This window comes from Anomaloglossus baeobatrachus, chromosome 3, assembly GCF_048569485.1.
Source record: "Anomaloglossus baeobatrachus isolate aAnoBae1 chromosome 3, aAnoBae1.hap1, whole genome shotgun sequence".
Taxonomy (NCBI): domain Eukaryota; kingdom Metazoa; phylum Chordata; class Amphibia; order Anura; family Aromobatidae; genus Anomaloglossus; species Anomaloglossus baeobatrachus.
In genome coordinates this window covers 454,170,426-454,193,854 of record NC_134355.1, presented here as the reverse complement: position 1 = coordinate 454,193,854, position 23,429 = coordinate 454,170,426, and the positions used below count along the sequence as shown (strand labels likewise).

The window sequence follows — 23,429 nt, the reverse complement described above, 5'->3', positions numbered from 1 at the left end:
GAACTGTGTCGTGTTTACTGGCTGAGTGAGTACCTCAGTGCCGCAAGGCACAGCGCTGCCCCTGCGCCCCTGCACCCCACTGGGCCCCAGGATCACCAACCCCTACCCACGGAGGGGCAACACAACAACTGGCTGCTCCGCATCACCATCCCCGGGATCCCCATATTGAGCAGCGGTGGTGAAATCACCACAACCGTGGGTGGCGTCACGAACTATAACAATCCCCACACCCTACCACAAAACCCCCCCTTTCACTCACGGGCGAGGAGTGTCGCTCGAGAAACCCCGGGATCCGGCCCACCGCTCGAGCCACCACTGAGCAGCTGCCGGACCCGAGCAGAAGGGGTGAGCGCGGTGTGCTGACACCCTCCTCCCCGCCCGCGACAACTTGGCGTCACAAACAGGATCCTACCGCTCTGCCGTCAGGTAGAGGTGCGCCTTGTTACCGCCGGAGGCATCCGGCAGGAAAATTTCAGAAGCCGCCATCTTTGGCGCGAAAAGTTCCCGCTCGAGCGTCTTCTCGAGCAGTAGAGGCGCGAAGGCCAAAACTCCGCCCCGAGAGAGGAGGGGCCGGAAAGAGCTAAGGGGGACGCGATGGCGGCTGGACACATGTAGCTGCGGCTATAAAAGCAGGGACGCCAGGACCTTGCGAGAATACCGTTCCTGGAAGCAAACAGTGAAGACACCATGTGGATGCCGTCCCGCGACACCGTACCCCCCGCGCCTGGAACCGCGGCGTGGGTGGAGATCCGGACTGCGCAGCTCTATCAACGGCTGCAGGTGAAGATGCAGCTCCTCATGGAGGAGTGGGAGGCCGACATGGCGGACGTTGTAGCCACCGTGCGGAGACGCGAGGAGGAGGCGGAGAAAGGGAGGGTGAGTGACCCACGTCCCGATGCCCTTGCAGGGCCGGTCATCGCGGCTGTGGGGCCCGGTCCAAGCCCTCTCCCCCCGTTGCCTCCCTCGCCACCCGTCTCGGAGGCCGTGACCCCGCCACTAGGCCCGCTACCACCGCAACCGGTAGCGATACCCAGCCCGTCCGCCCCAGCGGACCGACCTGTAGCCGGAGCCCGTAACAAACCGGAGGCATTACCTTGAAAGGCCCCGAAGATTGTGCCAGAGACAGTCCCCGAGCAGTTTTCCGAGCCGGAGCCGACGACTCGCTCCGAGCTGAAGGCTCAACTGCGGAAAGCCCCTGTGCCCATCCCCCACACCTCGGCTGAGGTGGCGCCGGGTTGTTGCTGCAAGGCAGCGCCCAAGGCCATGACACCGCGGGATACGCTGCCCACCTTCCTGACAGTGGGTAACGTGCTGGACGTCCCGCGGAGCTCAACCCGTGCGCCGGAGCTGGCGGCAGCGCCCTACTGGGACAGGGAGCCGACAAAGCTGGGCCTGGAGATCGCGGAGAGGGAGAGAAGGAAAGCCGAGCTGGTGGCCCGAGCCATTCGGGAAAAGGAAAACCTGCGGCAAGCGACCTTCCGTGTCCGGGGCCCGTTCTACGAGGGGCAGGTGAGGCGATTTGATGTCCGCCGGGGCTACGGATTCATATACGAACCAGGCCTGGAGGCCGAGGTGTTTGTGGCCCGGCGGGACGTGAATGCCCATCTGCCCGAGGAGCATCCTGGCCGCAATCTTATACCGGGGGACATGGTGCGTTACACCCGGCACTGCGGAGAGAGGGGGTGGTTTGCCCTGGATGTAAAGTTGAAGGGCAGCCCGGAGAGCAAGGTGAGCTCTGCATCCCCTCCCTCGGAGGAAGCAGCAAAAGGACCGGAGTAGGGCAGCGGATGCCCGTTGCACCGTCCCCGTTGGGACCATCACTGAAGTTGCTGTTTGTTTGAAAAAGTTTAAAAAGTTTGAAATGATAAGTGTAATTACTGAAGAAGTCACCTGATTTCTTTGTTGATTTGCCTTGTGATTGAACCGGCTGGAGCTGGCACCGTTGTCCCCGTGGGGACCATTTAAAGTTTTGGCATGGGAACTATCCATGGACAAGCCCGTGAACTTGCAGGGCACCACAAACGTTAAGTGGCTTGTAAATATGTTGGGTACCGTTACCGTTTCCGCAATGCCACCTCCGGAGAGGCAGGTTGGAGGGAGGGCCCTGAGCAGAGCAGGCCAGGGCCCAGCCACCAAAGGAACCGGTGGCCACCCTCTGGAGGGCATGGACAGATCCCGCTCGGGTAACTTGTGCTGGACTGTGGGTCAAGGGGTGCTGCCTGGGTTTTAGGGGCAGCATCAGGGCCAGGTTGCTTGGGTGGGAGAGAGCGGAAACCGTGACCGTATACCGTTATAACATTAAAAGTAAATGTGCCTCCCGTCTTGGGAAGAGTTGTGATTAAAAATGTATATAATTTACCGTTTATAATGTTATACCGTTTTACCTTTACAGAAAAAACAAAAAGGAAAATAAAACCGGTGTTGGACGGGCAGCCCGAGGACGGTCTGCGTTTTGCTAAGGGGGAATGTGTCGCCCTGGGCAAGCCAGGGGACACAGATAACAACACACACGCACCCCACATTCCCTGTAGGTACACCAGCTAACCCCCAAATCCTTGTTGCCTTCCTCCAGGAGTCTGATGATGCACACCAGGGGGTGGGCCAGGCGGTTGGCTCCGCCCATCGAGGAGCTCACAGCTCTGGAGGCAGGAAGTAACCAGGCAGTCCAGTGAGGGACATGAGAGAGTGAACAGCAGATTAGCCCAGGCAGGGCTTGAGTGCAGATGAGTCCAGGAGGAGGAAGTGGAAGGAGATAGGAAGAGGAGATAGCTCAGGGAGGAGCAGGAGTGAGGAGCTAAGAGAGAGTCGAGCCCAGGCAGGGCAAGAGTGAAGGAGTAGTCCAGACAGGGTTAGAGTAAACAGCTAAGTGAAAGTGAAGGAAGAAAGCAGTAAAGAAAGAAAGCCTGAAGTTGGTCTGTGGCTGTGTGCCCAGACGGAGTCAGCAAGGTCAGCAGACAGTGGTGAAGATCTGCAGTGGGACTGTCTGGAGGTTGCTGGAAGGGCCACGGAGGCTGTGTGTATCCGGGGGTCTGGAGCAGTATACAAAGGGCAGTCAGCACCAGAGCAGGGGCTTTCGGATCCCAGCAAGGCTTGGAGTCGCTGTAAATTGCTAAATCCGTTAGTGAAGGGGACGTAGATCCCCCCAACAAGCAAGTCCTGATTGACGGCAAAGGTCCAACCACAACGGGGAAACACCGCCACCGCCAAGGCACCAGTTTCCCAGGGCCGGCGCCTGCGGGCAAAGTGTGGAGCTCCTCCGGCACAGATTGCAGTCGGGGAGCGGGTAACCGGTGGGAATCCACCGCTACCAAACAGACATTTCAAAGGTGCAGGGAAGAGACCGTCACCGCTAACTGCAGGGAACCGCAGCACCGTGAACCGTCCGAGGGACCCGTCCAACCAGCCGTTTGTTTACCGAGAACTGTGTCGTGTTTACTGGCTGAGTGAGTACCTCAGTGCCGCAAGGCACAGCGCTGCCCCTGCGCCCCTGCACCCCACTGGGCCCCGGGATCACCAACCCCTACCCACGGAGGGGCAACACAACAACTGGCTGCTCCGCATCACCATCCCCGGGATCCCCATATTGAGCAGCGGTGGTGAAATCACCACAACCGTGGGTGGCGTCACGAACTATAACAATCCCCACACCCAACCACAAAACCCCCCCTTTCACTCACGGGCGAGGAGTGTCGCTCGAGAAACCCCGGGATCCGGCCCACCGCTCGAGCCACCACTGAGCAGCTGCCGGACCCGAGCAGAAGGGGTGAGCGCGGTGTGCTGACACCCTCCTCCCCGCCCGCGACACGAGCACTGAAATTCCAGCAGCCCGATCCATCTCATCACCTGTCGGGGAGAATCAGGAGGACCCCATACACATAATATGGGCAGACATTTGTGCTAAATTCAAAACAATACAGCTCTCTGAAATGCTATAATATGCAAACATCGAATATATGAATTTGGAACTACATTACTGCTATAGAAAATATGATAAAAAATGTAGATACATAGTGCGCAAATTGGTCAATTCATGAGATCTCATTAGTTGCGACAAGGCATACCCCCTAAACTTTCATGCCTCTCCCTGGCTGTCCTACAATTTTTAAGGGCAGGCAGGATCGATCTCTAATATGCGCTAAATCTGGCTGGTTCGACTGACTTTTATTTGATATGTATGGGGACTTAGAGTATTTGGAATGATCTCTAAAAGATAAAAAAAAAAAAGACTATACAGCTCAATATATAAAACTAGTCATTGGAAAAGGGTAATAGTTGTCTTAACAAAATCAATCTATTTTTATTGAGAGAATCATGACAGTTAGGCTCACTTTCCAGGGGTGGACTCATATCTTATCACTCTACTTATTGCATGATCTTTTATAATAATGGAATAAATCAAAACAAACATTTTAAAGTTCATGACCACGAAAACATTGCTTTAACCACATGAATGCAACTCAAATAACAACATTTCCATTGAATTTGTTAACTGTTTATTTACTGTACCTGGAGGACCTGAGGGTTGACTTGGAGTAGGTGGAGTAGTTGTTGTCCTGGTAGTGGTGGTGGTGGTGGTGGGAGTGGTGGTGGGGGTGGTAGTTGGTTCACCTGATGAGAATAATGAGAATAAGAATAATTAAAATCAGTAAGACTAGAGAAAAAAGATTATTGTTTATTAGTTAATCTGATCCAATATACACTACTCTATAACTTGCACATTTGGAATTTCTTCCAGTCTATTTCCTAAAAAAATGTAAACGTGGATAAAGCCTTATTGAGATCACCATTAATCTCTTTTCACTATTTTTGCTTTTTTTTCTACCCTTTTTCCAAGATTCATATCTTTTTTTATTTTTCCATCATCGTAGCCATATGAAGATTTCTGTTTTGCAGGACAAATTGTAGTTTAGAAAAAACTCTTTTATTTCAGTAATTTTACCATAAAATATACTTAAAATGAAGAAGGAATTCCAAGTGTGGTTAAAAAAGCAATTTCATCATTATTATTTGGGATATGTTTTTATGACGTACACTTTAAAATTGAAAATGAGTTGGATACATAAATCTCCATGTCATTATGAATATGTCAATGTAAAAAGTATATAACTTTTTGCTACTTTTATAGTGGTTTAAAAAAAAATATTGGCTTTATAAAAAAAGTTGTGTTGCCACCTTCCAAGACCCATAACTGTTTTATTTTTCCTTAAATTTAGTAGCATTTGGGCTTGTTTTTGCGGATTGAGCAGTAGTTTGTAATGCTACAAAAATGATTTTTCTTTACCTTTATTTTGGGATACCTATTTAATGTTTTGATTGTTGAGTGTTGCTGTATTTTGCCTTATTTGTGAGTGTTGCGGTGACCAAGCAAGGGCAATTTAGGAGATCTAATTTTTTTGTTTGCATTGTTTACCTAAAGTGTTAAATTCCATTATATTTTCATAGATCAGAGTCTCACTTATGGTAAAATATTGAATATGCCTATTTGTTTATATATATATATATATACATATATATATATATATATATATATATATATATATATATATATATATATATATATATAAATATAACATATATGGGTGGGACTAGAGTTTGTTCCCTTTTCTGGAGAGACAATTTATTTATATATATATATATATATATATATATATATATATATATATATATATATATATATATATATATATATATATATATATATATATATACATATAAACATTTATTTTTACCTGAAAAAGATATTTACATTTCTATATATATTTTTTATATTCTTAAATACTTTTTATGTTATGCTTCATTTTTTAATCTCATACAGAGATTAGCAGCTATGGGCTGCCAAAAACTCCTTATTACCCCAATTTGCCAAAGCACCAGGGCAAATCGGGAAGAGCCGGGTACAGTCCCAGAACTGTCGCATATAATGTATGCGGCAATTCTGGGCGGCTGCTGACTGATATTGTTAGACTGGGGGGCTCCCAATAACGTGGGGCTCCCCATCCTGAGAATATCAGCCTTCAGCCGTATGGCTTTATCTGGCTGGTATTAAAATTGGGGGGGACCGCACGCCGTTTTATTTAATTATTTATTTATTTCTTTTCCTGCACAGTGTAGACACGCCCACCGGCTGCTGTGATTGAGTGCAGTGAGACAGCTGTCACTCAGCGTGGGGGGGGGTGTCTGACTGCAACCAATCACAGGCGTCTGTGGGTGGGGAAAGCAGGGAATACGAAATTGATTAATGAGCGGCCGGCATATTCAAAGTAATTGTTGCCGCGTATTCTCTGCACAGCTGTTCCTCACCGCACTGGTGATCGGGGAGCGGTATGAGCCAGGGGAAGAAAAAAAACGAGCGCCAATGTAAGTATGACTGAGAACAGCAGAAAAAAAAGGTAAGTATACTGACTTTAATTTAAAAAAAAACAAAAAATAAGATCGCTAGTGTAAAAACGCACACACACGAAACGTGCTGAACACGGACATACTCCGTGTGCGGTACGTGCAGGCACTGACCCATAGACTAAAGCGGGTCCGTGCCTGCGTGCTGCCGGGCAAAAACGGACATGTCGTCCGTGTAGAAAAGCGCACACAGGTACTTACCACAGGGTCACACGTTCCATGTGATTTTACGTGTGTGTGCCATCTACCATTGAATAACATGGGTCTCCGTGTGTACGTGTCTCCGGTACGTGCAAATACGTACCACACATGTACAAATTAAACGGATGTGTGTTGCGGGTCTAAGACAGTTAGTTCATATCGGGAGACTCTGTGGTCGAACTGGGTATAGTAGTCAAAATACAGTCCGTGCTTTACAAATGTGACAAATCGGCCATAGGTTTAGTATTGATCATAAAATTGTATGTATTTATATTGCACACTTTGTATTGTATGTATTTACCTGTAGCCGTTATAGTGCTTGCAGTTGTGGTTGTAGTAGTGCTAGTACTTGTGGTTGTTATACATGGAAAGACTATATAAAAAAAGAAAATATAATATAAAGATAGTGCTCTCACACAGGATTAATAATAATATGTACAGTCTAAGAAAAGTGCAAAATCATAATTCTTGAGCTATGGTCACGCACTCTTTTTTGAAGGTTCTAAATCTTTTCACATTGGCATAAAAAAGACTGGGCTTATGGGACATGTGCCCTGGGTTCTGGAGGACAGGGGAAGGGAATTTAAGGAAACCAGGTTTTTGCTGCCTCATCTGAGAGCAGCATAATGTAAAAAAAACATCGATTCTAATGATGTACCTCTTAGTTTCTTGGGTGCAGTAGATAAGACACAACCAGATTTCTTAGATGTAACATGAAGCAAAGCTCAGAAAGTTGCCCCTGCTCAAACCACAGCCCTCTGTGTACAATATCTATTGACATTGAGCTGCTTATCAGAGAGCGGTGTGGCCAGATCACTTGGCACCAGTCAGCTAGTCCCAAGAATGATAATGTCATAGTGATAAAACCTTCACTGTAAGTATACAACAGCACACAGCCTAATAAATTACACTGCTTAAACCTGTATTTCAACCCTTATTTCCTGCTGCCTTCAGATTACATAGCAAAAACTTGCTGACAGATTCTCTTTAAGTGATTTCAACAAGCCACTCAGCCTTGACCAGTAGGTTTAGAGATAGGGTAAGGGCAGTGAACTGGATGTTTTTTCTCTGGGAGAAGGAATGCAGAGCTACAACTTTGCTTTTGTTACAGTGTGGATGTAATCAGTTGAATAATAAATCATGATGAAAAGACTTCTGTTTCTTTCTTTACAATGGATACTTTAAATATCACTTCATAATTTAATGTTCAAGTTCAACTACACTTCATCATTTAAATGTCAAGTTACAAAACTATTTAAAGTGTAACCGTCGTTTTACTTTTTATTTAATAAATCAATAGTACACATGAAAATAATCAACTTTGTAATAATCTTATCAAACAAATTTGCTTTTTATCTCTGCCAGAATTGATGTCAATAGCAAAAAAGTTTTTAAGTAAATCTGAATTCAGTGAAGACTTTCCCATTACTGAGATAGGAGATGGCAGTTGTTCCTGATGAGATTCTCTGACAATGGGATGAGGGAGGAGCAAAAGGCAGAGGGAGGAGATAAAGGCAGAGGGCGGAGATACAGGCAGAGGGAGGAGATACAGGCAGAGGGAGGAGATAAAGGCAGAGGGCGGAGATACAGGCAGAGGGAGGAGATACAGGCAGAGGGAGGAGATAAAGGCAGAGGGCGGAGATAGAGGCAGAGGGGGGGGAGATACAGTCAGAGGGAGGAGATACAGGCAGAGGGAGGAGATAAAGGCAGAGCTCCACCACATTATCCCTCTTCTATCCACATAGAATCTCATCAGTAGCAACTCTCATTTCTTATCTCAGTAAAGGGAAAGTCTTCACTGAAAACAGATTTGGTTCCTTTCCATTGCACCAGCACTTTAGGTAACGTTTATGGACCTCTTTTTTACTAATTCTATGCCTCCCTTATATCCACATCACTATCTTTTCTCGATATTGACCTTCTCCAGTAACATATTTTTGCACCTTCTGGTGGACTGTGGTACATCATGAAGTCTATATCCTTCCTAATTATTTTGTTATCCTCCCATCTAGGTCTGTGGACTTCATGAATTTGTAGGAACCCTTTTTGGCCCTGTGCACTTTCACTATAGAACTTATTGTGGGTTAATATGAATTTTTATTAACTGTCCTATCACCCCCTCATTTCTACTTTATTACCAACTCATGTTAGGGTCTTTTTGTCCCTTTTAGTCAATTAATTTGTAATACTGTGGGTAGATGAGGAGTGAATAGGATTGGGAAGTGATTTACTACTCACTGTTCCATAATACATCTTGTACTCCCCCTTTACTCTTTTGGTAGATTTTAATCTGTGATGATTAAGTCTTGTGTGTGATCTTCAATAAAGATTATAAATCTCATCAGTAGCAGCTCTAATCTCCTATCTCAGTAATGGGAAAGTCTTCACTGAATATAGATTTTACCTCAGAATTGAGAATTTTGATAACGATTGATTAATTTTGGCAGAGAAAGAAGCAGATTTGTCTGATAAGATTATTACAAAGTCACTTATTTTCGTGTGTGCTATTGATTTGTGAAAAAATAAATAAAATTACGGTTACGCTTTAAGTGATATGAGCAAACTTCAGTCGCTGCTATTACAAAACAGATGCTTGTTGTGTAATATAGCCTGCACCTGCTTGATATGGGAACTGAGCCCGCTCCACACACATACACACACCATAAGTGTGATGTACAGTTATATCAGGGTTTGTTAAGGGATTAATGAAACCATAACTTAATGAAGAACATTAGTGCACGTCACAATATATTATTGCTCCATACCTGATGGTGTTGAAGTTTTTGCGGTGGTGGTGGTAGTTGTGGTAGTAGTTGTAGTTGGTGCTTTTACTAAAAAAACAATTATTGGCATGATTAGCAATCATTACCATTACAGTATGGTTTTTGAAATAATTTAATTCCACAATAATTCAACAAATGGGAAATTTGTATTATTATTATTATTATTATTATTATTATTACCCCTTCCTATCACTCAACCTTGTCAGTTGGCACTAACCCTTCTGAACTAAAGTAAAATAAACAGTACATTTCTATGCAATAATTCTACTGATAGAAAAAATATGGCAAAACTCGAAATCATTACGATAGAAAAAAATCAATAGATATCTATTGTTTTTAAAGACATTTTGGGCCTTCAGATTTAAACTGGTCACAGCTCCTTATTTTTTTTAAAACGGGAAATACTAGAGATGAGCGAATAAATTTAAGTGGACATGAACTAGTATGCAGATATTTTGTAATTTGCTTCCCCACGGACACAAATAAAAGGCAGTCGCTGGTTCCCATCTTTATGAAACATGGAAGGCCATCAAAAATAAATTCCTACACTGACTTCATCTTCAAGTCTCTGTGTTACCTGTCTGGTTCTTTCTGCATCATCAGGAGGCCTTCACTGGTGCTGAAGGTCCTGGGCCTCTCTAGGTTGCCTGTTACTTTCTTTTTTCAAGAAGGCTTAAGTGGGGTCTTTCTGCACAAGTGTTCAAAAGGCTATGATGTTACAGTATGCTCAATGACCTTACATACGCATGCACAAAACAATCCTGAGCTCCATCAAATCAGAAATTCCAGCCCAGTGTGAGAGGACCAGGGATTTCAGGATGAACGTCGGCAATCTGAAGATGTGACGAGGACTGGACTTGTGATGGTAAAGAGCAGAGGGGTTTGACAGATGAGCAATAAGGTGATTAAAGGATTTTTATTTTTCTTCATTTTTTACATATCACGATTAATATGCTTTGGGGCATAGAGAGCCCACAAAGCATAGTAAGTGATATGATATTCACAGAGAATAACTTGTCTGCAAATCAAATTTCTCAAGAATAAAAACACAAGAATGTAAGATATTTGAATACTTCTGTACTGCCCAAGAACTTTAAATTTGGGGGTGTCCTTAAATTACGTTAAACAATGTCAGTGCAGAGTAAGCATCTGCTTGAGATCAGGGAGCTGCAGAAGCAGAGAGCTGCCAGATACAACGGAACTCCGAGAAGATGCAGATCAGCTCCGCTGTGCAACCAAGAGCATGAATCTGGCCCTGGCTAATATGCTGGCATGACCTACAAAGAAAATCTGCAATAACAAAATTGTATTTACATTTTATATACACCTATACAAAGGGTTTCTATTACCTTTAAGGTCAAAGTGACAGTGAAAGTGTGAAAAAAATGATAAAAATTAGAAAAAATAAGACAAATAAAAAAGTTTCTTCCAATATGAATTACTATTTCTAGCCCTCCCCTGTCAAAATATACATGCATCCAATATATAAAAATAATTGATGAGGTTAAGGGAACACTGTTTAAAATCTTTAGATTGGTTCTTTGAGGCCATGAAAAATGTAAACAATGTGAAAAACACACACATTTTTACTTCTTTATTTTTTTCTTTGAGATGGGGAATATAAATAACAAAAATTAAAACCCATGTTTCATGAAAAAAAGAAGCAAAACTTTTTCAAATACCTGAACATGAAACGTTTTTAGAGCTTTTGAAACTGCATGTACAAAAAATAAAGAAAATCTGTCTGATCATGAACTGTGGCAAATGGTCTGGTAGATAGAGGTAATACATATTTTCTCTATACAAAATGTAATTTATGGTCGTTGATGAACTCATTACTTACCACAATATCCAGGTGTAAGAGAGATGTCATCTATGGCCACATCACTGCGATAGTCTTCTCCTATCCTGCCGTCAATGAAAATCTGAAAACGTAACATATATAGGATTTAATATGCTCTTGTTTTTGTGAAATCATGATCAATGAGTACAATGTAAATTTTCTGCACTATGAGAAGGTGATTGTCTTCCTACAGCCCTTTCTGTAATCCAACTGAATGTATTCTGAGCATTTAATTACATTTGCTGCTCATGAATATTCAACAGAGCTTTAGCCTTTTTAGAATAAATAATTTAGTAGCTTCTGTAACAAGTTGATAGGTTTTTCATGGGTTCATACAGCATTGAATGTGATTGGTTAAAGCCATCAAATGAAGCTCCAGTCTACAGAAATAGGATAATGCCTTACATTCATTTAGTAAAATGAAATGAGAACTTCTTAAAGGGTTATTCCAATCTGCAACATCCTATCCCTATAAGTAGTAGGCATAATAACATTAGCACATACCACCAATTAGAAATGCAGTATAGCTCTCCTGATTTACTATGTCGCTTACCTCATGTTCAGGGCATTGCAGGAACTTAGGTATCCATGGTTATGATCATGAGCAACTAACTAATTACCTGTGACTGTATGCGTGGTTGTAACCATGGATACCTAAGGTCCTGTACATGAGGTAAGTGACATAGTGAATCAGAAGCACTATACTACATTTATAATAGGAGGTATTTGATAATACTATTATTTTTATTATTATTATTATACTTACGACATAATGGAACAGGATCTTGGAGATGGGAATATCCCTTTAACTGGGCATTTTAAAAGTAATGAACATTATTATTTGATTGAATGTTTACAAGATAATCATTACAAACTTGAAAGGAACCTATGAGCTGATTCATGCTGTATGGACCACAAATAGCAAGAATCAGAGACAATCTTAGTTGCATCCATGTATTTTACACTCTGCTGTGTTTCATGGAAAACATACTTTGAAACAGCAGTGATGATTCAACTGGGATGACTAGTCCAAGAGACAGGTTCTCCCTTCCCCACTTCCCTAGACTGACAAGTGTTGCCCTATAGTTGTGTATGAAGATAGATCTGTCATTCAAGGGGAGCAAGCAGGGTGGGGAGAATCTGCCAGGGGCCTACCTCTTGGACTAGTCCACCTAGTGGCATCATTGCCCAGTTACATGAGTGAGTTAACGTATGTTTTTTCTTAAACCCTGCAACACTTCAAAGTAAAATATACCTGGCTGCAAAAACAGAGCCTTTCTCTAATTCATACTGACTGTGTTTCCACTAAACGGTGATAATGACAGATACTTTTATGGAGGAAAGGGCAGTACACCAATGTACTAAAACTTTGAAAGGAAAATTTTTGTTTATTGTGCAAATTATTGTGTAAATAGTCTTAAATAAAAACTTAAATAGAAATCTCTTGAGGCCTCCCACGTGTTTATTACACATCTTATAAATATTGGTGGCATAGAAAGTGTACATTTGTAGATCTAATGAAAATAAGTGTATACTGTATATGTAAGTTTTACTCTCCTAATTGCTAATCATGTATGAATAGTAAGAAATAAAAACAAGATGAAAAAAACACAACATTACCTGGACGATGTCACTGTCAGGCAAGAAAATCTCTTCTAAATGCCACATATCCCCATAACTGCCATCTAGGAAGACCACCTCTTCTATACCATCGTCTCTTAAGACAGCCACAATCAACTCCATGTATTCTGCAACTCCATACATGTGGTACCAGAACCGGAGACACTGGTACCCAGTGAAACAATTAGCAGGGCTTTCCAATCTTGCTAAATCTCCTTCTTTTGACTTTTGCCCATCAATGTAGAGATAATATCCATCTGTAATAAGAATTCAAGTATAACCTTGGGGAACGGAATGGTTCCAATTTTGAATACAGTTTGTAACTCTTCTAGAAGAAAGACCAATACCTCCTGTTGTGTGGTCAAAGGAAGGTCCAGTGAGATCCGATGGTGTAGCTCCTCTCCAGCGTATCCAGTCAATGTTATCTGACTTTGATTGCTTCCAGTTACAGAAATCAGTATCAAACGAGCAGCCTATTTGACATTTGTCTGAATATGGAAGAACAAATACAAACATGTATTAAATTGTCACATATGTGTGTAATTTACAGAAATTACAGAAGATTTTTTTTTTAAAAAAGTGACTTAACTCTTTAGCCTAGATTAATAACTTGCACTTTTTTTAAGTCACTTTTTTTCTCATTTCTCTTGTGTAATTTACTTGCTGTTTTTTGCATCTAATTCTTTAAATGAGTTCTCACGGTTCAGGAATTTTGTGCAAAGTCTAAAATTGTCAATATTTCTGTCCTTAACATTTTTTGCAACTCTTAAGAACGCTTTACATGCAACGACATCGCTAACGAGATATCGCTGGGGTCATGGAATTCTTGACGCACATCCGGCCTCGTTAGCGACGTTGATGTATGTGACACCTACGAGCAACCACTAACGATCTGAAAAATGGCAAAAATCGTTGATTGTTGACACGCTGTTCCTTTCCCAAATATCGTTGCTCATTTTGGATGCAGGTTGTTCGTCCAAATCGCTACGTGTGACACCCCGGGAACGACAAACAACAGCATTCCTGCGTCCTCCGGCAACGAGGTTGGAGTGACGTTAATGCGGCTGGTCACCGCCCCTCCGATTCTATTGGTGGCCCGCTGTGTGACGTCACTGTGAAGCCGCACGAACAACCTCCCCCGTAAAAAAGAGTTTGTTCGCCGGCCACAGCGACGTCGTTAGGAAGGTATGTGCGTGTGATGCGTACTAGCGATATTGTTTTCCACGGGCAGCGATTTGCTCATGATGCACGCATGACGGGGGCGGGTGTGACCACTAGCGACATCGCTAGCGATGTCACAGTGTGTAAAGCGGCCTTTGGGGTCTTTGTACACATTGCATTTTTGTTGCATTTTTTCTGCATATGTTTATCATAACATTTGAAAGATTTGGTACTTTCGCAAAGTGAATGTTATTCCTAAAGACTCGTGCACATGTTGCTTATTTTTAACTTGCAGAGATGGTGCAGATTTAAATCTGCAACATGTCCATTTTTTCAGTGTTTTTGCTGCAGATTTTTACTATTTTAATAAATGTGCAACAAAAAAACATGTAAAAAAAAAAGGTAACAAAAATATTCAGAAATTCTTGCAGCAAATACTTAACATGTGCACATAACCCTGATAGGAGAAGTTGCATATTTTGCAATAAGTTGTAAAAATTGTGCAAAAAATTCTGGTATACATAAGGCTCAGTAGGAGACTTGAGTATGTTTACATAAATATATTGTGACTTTTGGAAAAGTTTCAAATGACAAATCAGTTGAAAACAACAGAAACAAAAACCCCACCCACATTGGAATCTAAAAAAAAAAAAGTTAAAGAAGACATAAAAAAGTGACTCAAAAAAAGATGCAAATTAAAAGAATTACGTATAAAAGAAAAATTAGATTACAACACAAAAAGATAACTAAAAAAAGGTGCAAATGCAATTATAAATTGGGAACTTTATAGTGTGGCCTTTAGATAAAATTTATGTAAATATATTTAATTAAACCTAATTTTAGAAGAATAATCTAATTATCGAGATCTTCAACAGATACTATAGTTCCTCTTCTTACCTGGTGTTGTTGAAACAATTGGTTTTGGAGGAGTTGTAGGTTTATCTAAAAAATGAAAGGATAAAAATATTGACTTTTAACAAAATAAGAATTTAGTATGGTCATGGCAATTGAATAATAAATGTAGTTGAACTGCAATATGTAAATGAATCTCAATCTTCAAGATGTAACCTAGCATAGGTTATATCAATTATCATTATATTTTATGAATTGGTATGCGTGGAGTAGAAAGAAAGGGCTAAAACCCGCGTTGCCATGTGGAAGGAGGAGATGACCAATTCACGCTCAGGGTCTGCAGCAGCCATCATGGTAATCTTTTCTGCTATATGGTAGTTGTGACCCTCACAACTACCCCAGGTGAGCTTTTCCCTATTATTTATTCTGGTACCATGAGGATAAGACACCAACTTGTGCCTTTTGTCTTTTCCAGCAAAACTTTAACTATATTTTACGAATAGAAGAACTTGTAATTTTTATTCAGCAATATTTGTTCTGTTGCCTAGAGTGCATGATGGAGAAATTGGTGCAGATTGTATTGGGGCTCTTTTCGTCGGGGTGGATAAGGCAACGGTATCAGATTTTAAATAAAATGTCACAGTTGTAGGTGTAGAAGTGGATTGGACAGTGGAGCTTGTTGGTTTAGACATAGTAGTAGAAGTAGTAAAAAGAGAAACATTTGATGTTGAACTGATGTAATCTATAAAAAGTAAAAGATAACCACTCATATTTTCCATAAACATTAGAGAAAAAAGCATCTAAGCTGGCCATAGACCATGGGAGTGATTCATTAAGATTGGTGTAGCACATGTCAGTCTTAATGAAGCACTCGGTGGATTGCACTGACCTGATTCATTAACCTAGAATGCGCAATGATAGAAATCTACCATAGAAAACAAGTGACCTAGCAGGCCTGCGAGGCCCCAGGTATGCGTTCTAGGGTTAAGCAGCGATTAATCAGGTACATCTGGTACCCAGCTTGCATTGCTGACAGAAAAGTATGCAAGCTGGAAGCTGCCGTACGTTTCTGGAGTAAGCTACGCCTCTTTAGTTGTGTAACTTATAATGAATTTGACAGGTTGGTGTGACCACACCTATCCCCCACAAAGCAAAGCCATGTTAGCATAGCTGGCCGAGACTGAAGTGTAAATGTGTAAAGTCACAATTTTTTTGCCCAATTGCGGAGTTGCACAAATATATGTCAGATTTCTGGTAAAATGAAATAGCCACAGTGAGTTTTTGTCATGGAGTTTCAACAACCAATCTTCAAGAATCAAATGTAACAAAATTTATTTGTATTTAATAGTGACTAGAGAAGTAAAAAATATTGCCCAAAAAATAAGATTTTGACTTTTTTTCAGATTTTAATATTTTGAGGGCATATTACCTGGTGTAGTTGAAGTCGTGGTTCCTACTGTGTCGCAACCAATAGTTGTAGGAGGAATAGTAGTAGTTGTTGTTGTAGTTGCAGTGGTGGTGGTTTTGGGTGGGCTTGTGCTTGTTATCACTTCTAATAAGCAAAAATAACATTTATGTCATAAAATACAACATAACATAATTAATAACACATAGTGATAAAAAGGAATTCACATCTTACCACAATTAGCTTCTTTTCTCCAATCTCCAAGAATGACTCCTATGGCTTCACATGCTGCAGCATAAAACTCTAGTGAGCTGCAGAAATAATCATCATTCCCTCCTGTCGCGCATTGATCATACACGCAGCTCTCAAAGTATTGATAAGGTGGAATGAGAGCATGACACTGTGCAAAGGGGCCATTGAGCAGATTTATTATTTCACACTTGGCCTCAGCCTCTTGCTCTATGTTGGGAAGGCATGTAGGTGGAGGAGGAGGATTAGAGTCACACCTAGAGAAATGAAAATATGGCAAAGTTAGAACTCACATTCTAAAATAATAAATATATGGACAAATGAACAGTCAAATGGACAGATAGAATAAAAAAAAATACTCACGGCCATCCATTGTCTGGTACTTGCCAGCTGTTTCCAAAGTCATTGACATCAGTGACAATACTGCCGTTAGGCGTTGTGAAGTCATCAAACCGATTATCATTGTATGTGCCACACAATCCACACAATGTGTCTTTGTATTTCTCACTCACTATAACAAATAATTCATGATCTCCATTGAATTTAATCTGGAGTCCAAAGTTGGTGTTAACTACTACATACTGGCCACTTCTTATGATGCTTATTCCAGACACGTTCGTAGGAAGAGTAACTGACACATTGTTAACCTGAAAAGCAAAGATAGAGAAGAACTATAATATTTAGCTAAGAAAACATCTACTTGAATAATAACAGCGCCAACTTTAATCTGCCCATTTGTATTTTACTCCATTATTGTCAAAGGAAAAATTATTGCAAACATTAAAAACAAATTGCAAATATTACAGAGTATTGCAAAACTGCAAACTGATATTAATCATTACAGAACCAGAAGGCTGTCTGCTTCTATGTAACAAAAACTACTAAATATTTAAAAAGATTAGAACACATTTTTTTCTCAAAAATTGTAAGCTGACTATAGGGTAAGTGAAAACTTACTAGGGTAAGTGAAACTATAGACTATGTGCAATGTTATGGGTATACAAGTGTTTTTTTTGCATTAACAGAATTCTATTCTGTTACAGTATAAACTGGGTAGACCTGTAATGAAGTAGTTTGACTTACATGCACAATATTGTTTTTCTCGATCCGGATGTGCACACCGTCCACAGTCAGAGCCACAGAATTTATAGCGGTCCAGCTTGGGTTCCCTCTGTGCTCATTGCGCGTGGTGACACTAAAACTGTGAGATGTATTGGCACAGGTCTCTGATACAGTGTAGTTACAAGATCCTTGGAAATGGTGAAGTGTGCCATCAAAGGTGGAGTAGTGGGGGTCTCCATATATGTGGCAGATTGATGTGCTTGGTGGGTAGCAACCCAATAATCCATTTTGGGCCTTACAGATTTCATCTTCTGGGCAAGACATAGGTAAACATGAGATAATGCTGTTTTCCTGACATTGACATCTCCTCTCACAGTTTCCTTCAATGAATTCATCACCTTTCTATAAAAAAAGCAAATAACTTCAGCAACAGAAAAGAGGCAAAAGAGCACACAAAAAGGATCAAATATTCCATGGGACACTTACATTGTAATACTGGTCATTGTACCAACATCCACACTGTGAATTAGAAATGCAAACTCCTCCACTGAGAATAAACCCGTCTTTACACTGACATCCTTCCACACAGGGAGAGGTGCATTTCTCTGGAGCCTCTGGATCCAAGCAGGTTGCTGGACATGCGGTCATACACTCATTGTACTCGCTATTACTTGGACATTCAATACCTCCTGTCAATTCCAATACAAAAAAAATAGGTTAAGTTAATTTAACCATATAAAAAAAAAAATCACATTTTCGTACACAAAAAAAGTAACACTTTTCATCTGTATTGTCAATGGTCTCCATTTGGCATTTGTTTTTGTACATAAACAGGGAATAATATTTACCAGAACAAATACAGCTTCCTATGCTAAGAACTAGAACATATCCTTAGAAATCAGATCCTATAAGTAGAATTGAGCGAGTTTTGAAATATTCGTATTTGCGATACTCGTAATGAGTACTGTGTAATACTCACATATTCGTTCCGAATAGGGAGCACAATGCAAGTTAATGGGAAATGCGAGTAATTTTCTGCTGGACTCCAGCACAAAATTACTCGCATTTCCCAATCAGCAGAAAATTACTTGCATATCCCATTGACTTTCATTGTACTCGCTATTCGGAACAAATTTGTGAGTATTACACAGTACTTGTTACGAGTATCGTGAATACGAATATTTCAAATTTCGCTTAACTCTAGCTATAAGATTAATCCACTTGGGATCAGATTTTTTATAAACTCATAGACTTCATTAATAGAATTTCATCTGTAATATAGAAGAGAAAAGTGCATGATGTGATATTTTTAATATGGATATTCGGTCCTTTTTTAAAAAAACATCATCTGAACAGCCCTACTGAATAACATTTATCCTAGTACTGTCAGTGTGATGGCTGATTTTTTAATCGGACAGTAGACTTAAATATATTTTACTCTTAGAACTAGCTTTTGCAACATTTTTACAATTTGTACTAGCAATACATACCGCAAGATGTAATGTTCCTCCAGTTTGGAATGGTGACTCCTTCTTTCTGACAGGCATCAGCATATGCTTGTAAAGCACTGCACAAAATATCTTTGCCTCCATTTAATGCGCAGAGATCAAAAACACAGCTTTCAAAGAAGCTCTCCGGATCGACAACTGCATGACATACACTGAACAGCCCATCTTTATTCGTTAGTAAGCCACAGAATGCGTCACTTTCATACCGGCTCTCGTCCTCTGGGGGACATGTTGGGGGTGGAGGTGGAGGTGGTTGATCTGTGCAGGATGGATCATTTTTGTCGTAGACTATCCAACTGTTTCCTAATTCATTAGAATTTGGGGCCAATTGTCCATTGGGCATAAGAAAGTCATCTGGCCGGTGATTGTTGTAGTTACCACACATGCCACACACTTCTCCAGAAAATGGATCAGGTAATTTCAATTCCACGGTATGGTCAGTATCGTAAGCAACTCTGAGTTTGAAATCTGTTTCTAAAACTACATATCTTCCACTTATTTCCACTTTTACTGCCCCTCCATTCAATATGACAGGAAGAGTTCTCCACATGTCATCGACCTGCAATGACATTGATGATTGATGGAGTAATGTATTTATTAGAAACCAGAAAGCAGAGTTATATTGAGTATAAATGTATTTGTCTTACCAAAATGCGGGATTTTTCTTTGTTTACAATCTGTATTCGGTAGCCATAAACGTCAACAATCACTCTCTGCACATAAGAGACCGATGGATTTCCCCTATGCACATTCTTGGCTTCCACATTAAAGTATGGTAATGAGGAGTTAGTGCATAATTTGGAGAGCGTGTATGTGCACAAACCCATGAAGTGATGGGTCTGCTTGTCAAATGTTTCATAATGAGGGTCATTGTGGACTCTGCAGATGCCATAACTGTAATAAATGCAGCCAGGAATGCCATTTGTCACTGAACAGTATTGGTCACTGGAGCATGAGTCGCTCTTACAGACTAAGCCACCTCCAGATGAAGGACATCTGCATTTTGTGGTGCAAGTGTCATCTGTCCAAAATTCTGATCCGACAGGATAATGCTTATCATTTTCCCAACATCCACATTGAAGACTGGGCACACATTCCTTGTTGTGCAAAACAAAGCCAGGATCACATATACATGATTCAGTGCAAGGCAGATTGCAATTAGATGGAGATACTGGATTCACACAAGTTGCAGGACAGGCTGTGCCACATGGTTCAAAATGGCTGTTTTGTGGACACTTAAGAGCTGTAAAACAAAAGTAAATAAATATATGACTAAAAAAGCATGAATGGATATCCACAATACTTATTTATTGCCTTTCATATAAGCCACTGAAGCTTTTAGAACTTTATATCTATGTTTCCTGCATATTTAATTTATTTATATACTACATAATACTTAGAAAAACATTAGAATTTGAGCATTACATCAAGAAAGCAGAGAATGAAAGAGAGTATTTATGTTGTGCTTACGGCAAAAAGTTTCATTTCTCCATGGTCCTATCACAACTCCATTAGATTGACAAGACTGTGCATATGACTGAAGACTGTCGCACAGGGTACCGGGATCCAGATTCAGTTCACAAAGGTCAAAGACACAGTTATTAAAGTAGACCAGTGGATCTACGACACCATGACAGTCTTTAAATGGACCATTCTTGTCAGTGATTAGTCCACAGAAGCTGTTGCTGGAAATTGTGACTTTGTCATCATCCGTGCAGGGAGGGGGACCTTCAGGTCCAGGAGTACATCTATAGCAAATTAATAATGGACACAAGTTAGAATTATTTTGAATAGAACTAAAAATCTGTGACTGACGACTGAGAAAGAAATACACTAAATATTATTTTATCAAAATATAAAGTTGTCCTGGTTAAATATTTGCAAACACTACAAAATCATAACACCATTAGGATTTAGCTCCAGTTGTTAGTTCCAGCATTTGTCACATAAACAAATGAATCCAATTTGCATATTACAATCAATTTGCCGATTAGAATCTCAGGCACTTCTTTCAATGTTTTATTGAGAGCCCTGCCTGAGACTCTAGATGGCACATGACTGCATGCTTGAGGTCATGGGCAGCATGTTGGCTCAGTGGTTAGCACTGCTGCTTATCAGTTCTGGGGACTTGGGTATAAATCCCACCAAAGACAATGTATGCAAGGAGTTTTTATCTGTTCTCTCTGTTTTTGTGTGTATTTCCTCCCACACTCCAAAGTGATACTGACAGGAAATTTAGTTGTGAGTCCCAATGGGGACAGTGATGATATTTTATGTAAAACACTGCAGAATCGAATGGCACTATATAAATAAAGCATAATAAATAAATAAAGTGGCAACTACTGAATGTGGCAAATGGAGATTAATCTTAAAAAGTATGTACATTACACACCATTAGGGTGTGGCAAGCTGCAGTACTTGCTGAAGATTTTACCATTGGTGGACATTATCTTTAACTTGTGAAAAAATCCTAAAATTAAAATGACTTACTTGGTATCATTATCAACTTGCCAACTGTTACCAAGGCTGTTGGAGTCCGGCTCTAATTCTCCATCTGGGTTTAGGAAGTCATCAGTCTTATTCCCATTAAAATTACCACATAGTCCACACACTTTATTTGCATATCCATGTGGAATAGTTACTACAACTCTATGATTTCCATCAAATTTCACGTTCAGGCCAAATGCTGTTGTGACTACTACATCATGTCCACTCAAGAATATGCTAATACCCGGCTCAAGGGCTTGTGGTACAGTCACAATGTTTCCATTGACCTGTATTTACAAAATTATAAGAGGACAAAAATATTAAATTATTTTGGCTGAGATCATATGCTCGACTCTCGGAAATGTTATTTATAGAAGATAGAATTGATATGTTTGGAACTTTGTTTCAGGCACACCATAGGAAATTTAGGTTCTTAAATTTATGAATGTGGAGAAATCAGCTTTACAGTACCTTGACTACTCTGTTCTGCTCTAATGTGATCCGGTGTCCGTGTACATCCACATTCACGTACTGTACATAGGATACTCTATTATTTCCTCCTCTGTGCTCATTAGCTGCTTCCACATTGAAATATGGCAAATTTCCATCATCTTCACAGAGTTTTGATAAAGTGTATGTGCAGGTTCCCATAAAGTGATGAACTTGGTTATCAAAGGTGTAATAGTGTGGATCTCCATTGACTTCACAAGAGCCTGTGAATAAAATGATATAAAACATTTATTTTCTTTATATACTATGTAATAGCAAACTTTTGTGCTATAGAATATCTGCTAAAATCACTTGAGAAATCAATTGCAGATTGATACTGCCCCATAATTTTGCACTAGAGTGAGAGCAATCTGATTGGATTGCACTCGTCCATGCAAAATACAAGTGGAACCGAGGCCTAATAAGGTGAGTTCAAATGGGTGAGTAACTATTTATATCTTAGTTGTGCCAAACTGGAATAGAATCCTCTCTTACACCCCAGTTTTTTACTCTGGGTCAGTGGTCCCCAACCTTTCTATTCCTGAGAGTCACATTCAGCTTTGAGAGAGGGTTGCAATCCATATTGAGCTCCGGCCCCTTCACAGTAGTGACACCCACAGCCCCCATTACTAGTATAATGACAGTCAAAGCTTTTCTGCAGAAATAACACTGAGACAGTTTATCATGAACAAGCGTTTCCCACTATGCCCACCATTCAGATCTGCTCTGCTGTATGGGTCTACTTGCAAAAGTCACCATCTAGACTCCTGCTCTTCATAACTAATTGCTAGATCATCAATCCATCAAGCTAGTAAACAGCGTATAGCCACAAGCGACATGTGGCACCAAGCTGCAGGTTGTGGACCCCTCAAGTAATAGGCTGTAAAAAGGAAGTAAAAAGAAAGGTTTGCCCTCTATATGCTCAATATGTGCTTATAGGATTACCAACAATGAAGAATCTCTTTGTGTTGGTACTCCGATTTATCATTTATCATTAGCATGTCCCTTGTGTAAACATAAATTGTGCTGCTGATAATAATGTAATATGTGTCTTAAGCCAGCTTTACACCTAACAATTAGGTGTGCGATCTCGTATGCGATGTGACACGCCCAGGTCGCATATGCGATTGAATGAGATTGCACGTAGGTCGTTCATTTGCTGTCACACGTGCGTTAGTAGCCTATGTTAAATTGATCAATTTTGTGTGCGATCCTTTAGATCATGTGTTCTGTAAACGTATGCATTGGGCACCCTTTTGTTTTTTAATTTATTGACTTGACAAGCGTGTGTAATGTGTAGGGATGCGTTTTTACTATGTCATCTACCATTCAGCTCTGCTACATGGCCGCTAACAGCAGACACAGACAGCTAT

General features: G+C 40.8%; 1 long non-coding RNA gene across 1 annotated transcript; it reads right to left on the bottom strand.

The window, feature by feature from the left end:
- Window positions 1-11,223: 11,223 nt before the first annotated feature.
- On the bottom strand, window positions 11,224-13,274 carry LOC142296637 (uncharacterized). Its single transcript, XR_012751662.1, has 3 exons — window positions 13,191-13,274; window positions 12,844-13,100; window positions 11,224-11,305 (listed from the first exon to the last, which is right to left on the bottom strand). It is a non-coding gene; the product is annotated as an uncharacterized LOC142296637 (long non-coding RNA).
- Between the last annotated feature and the right edge of the window lie 10,155 nt (window positions 13,275-23,429).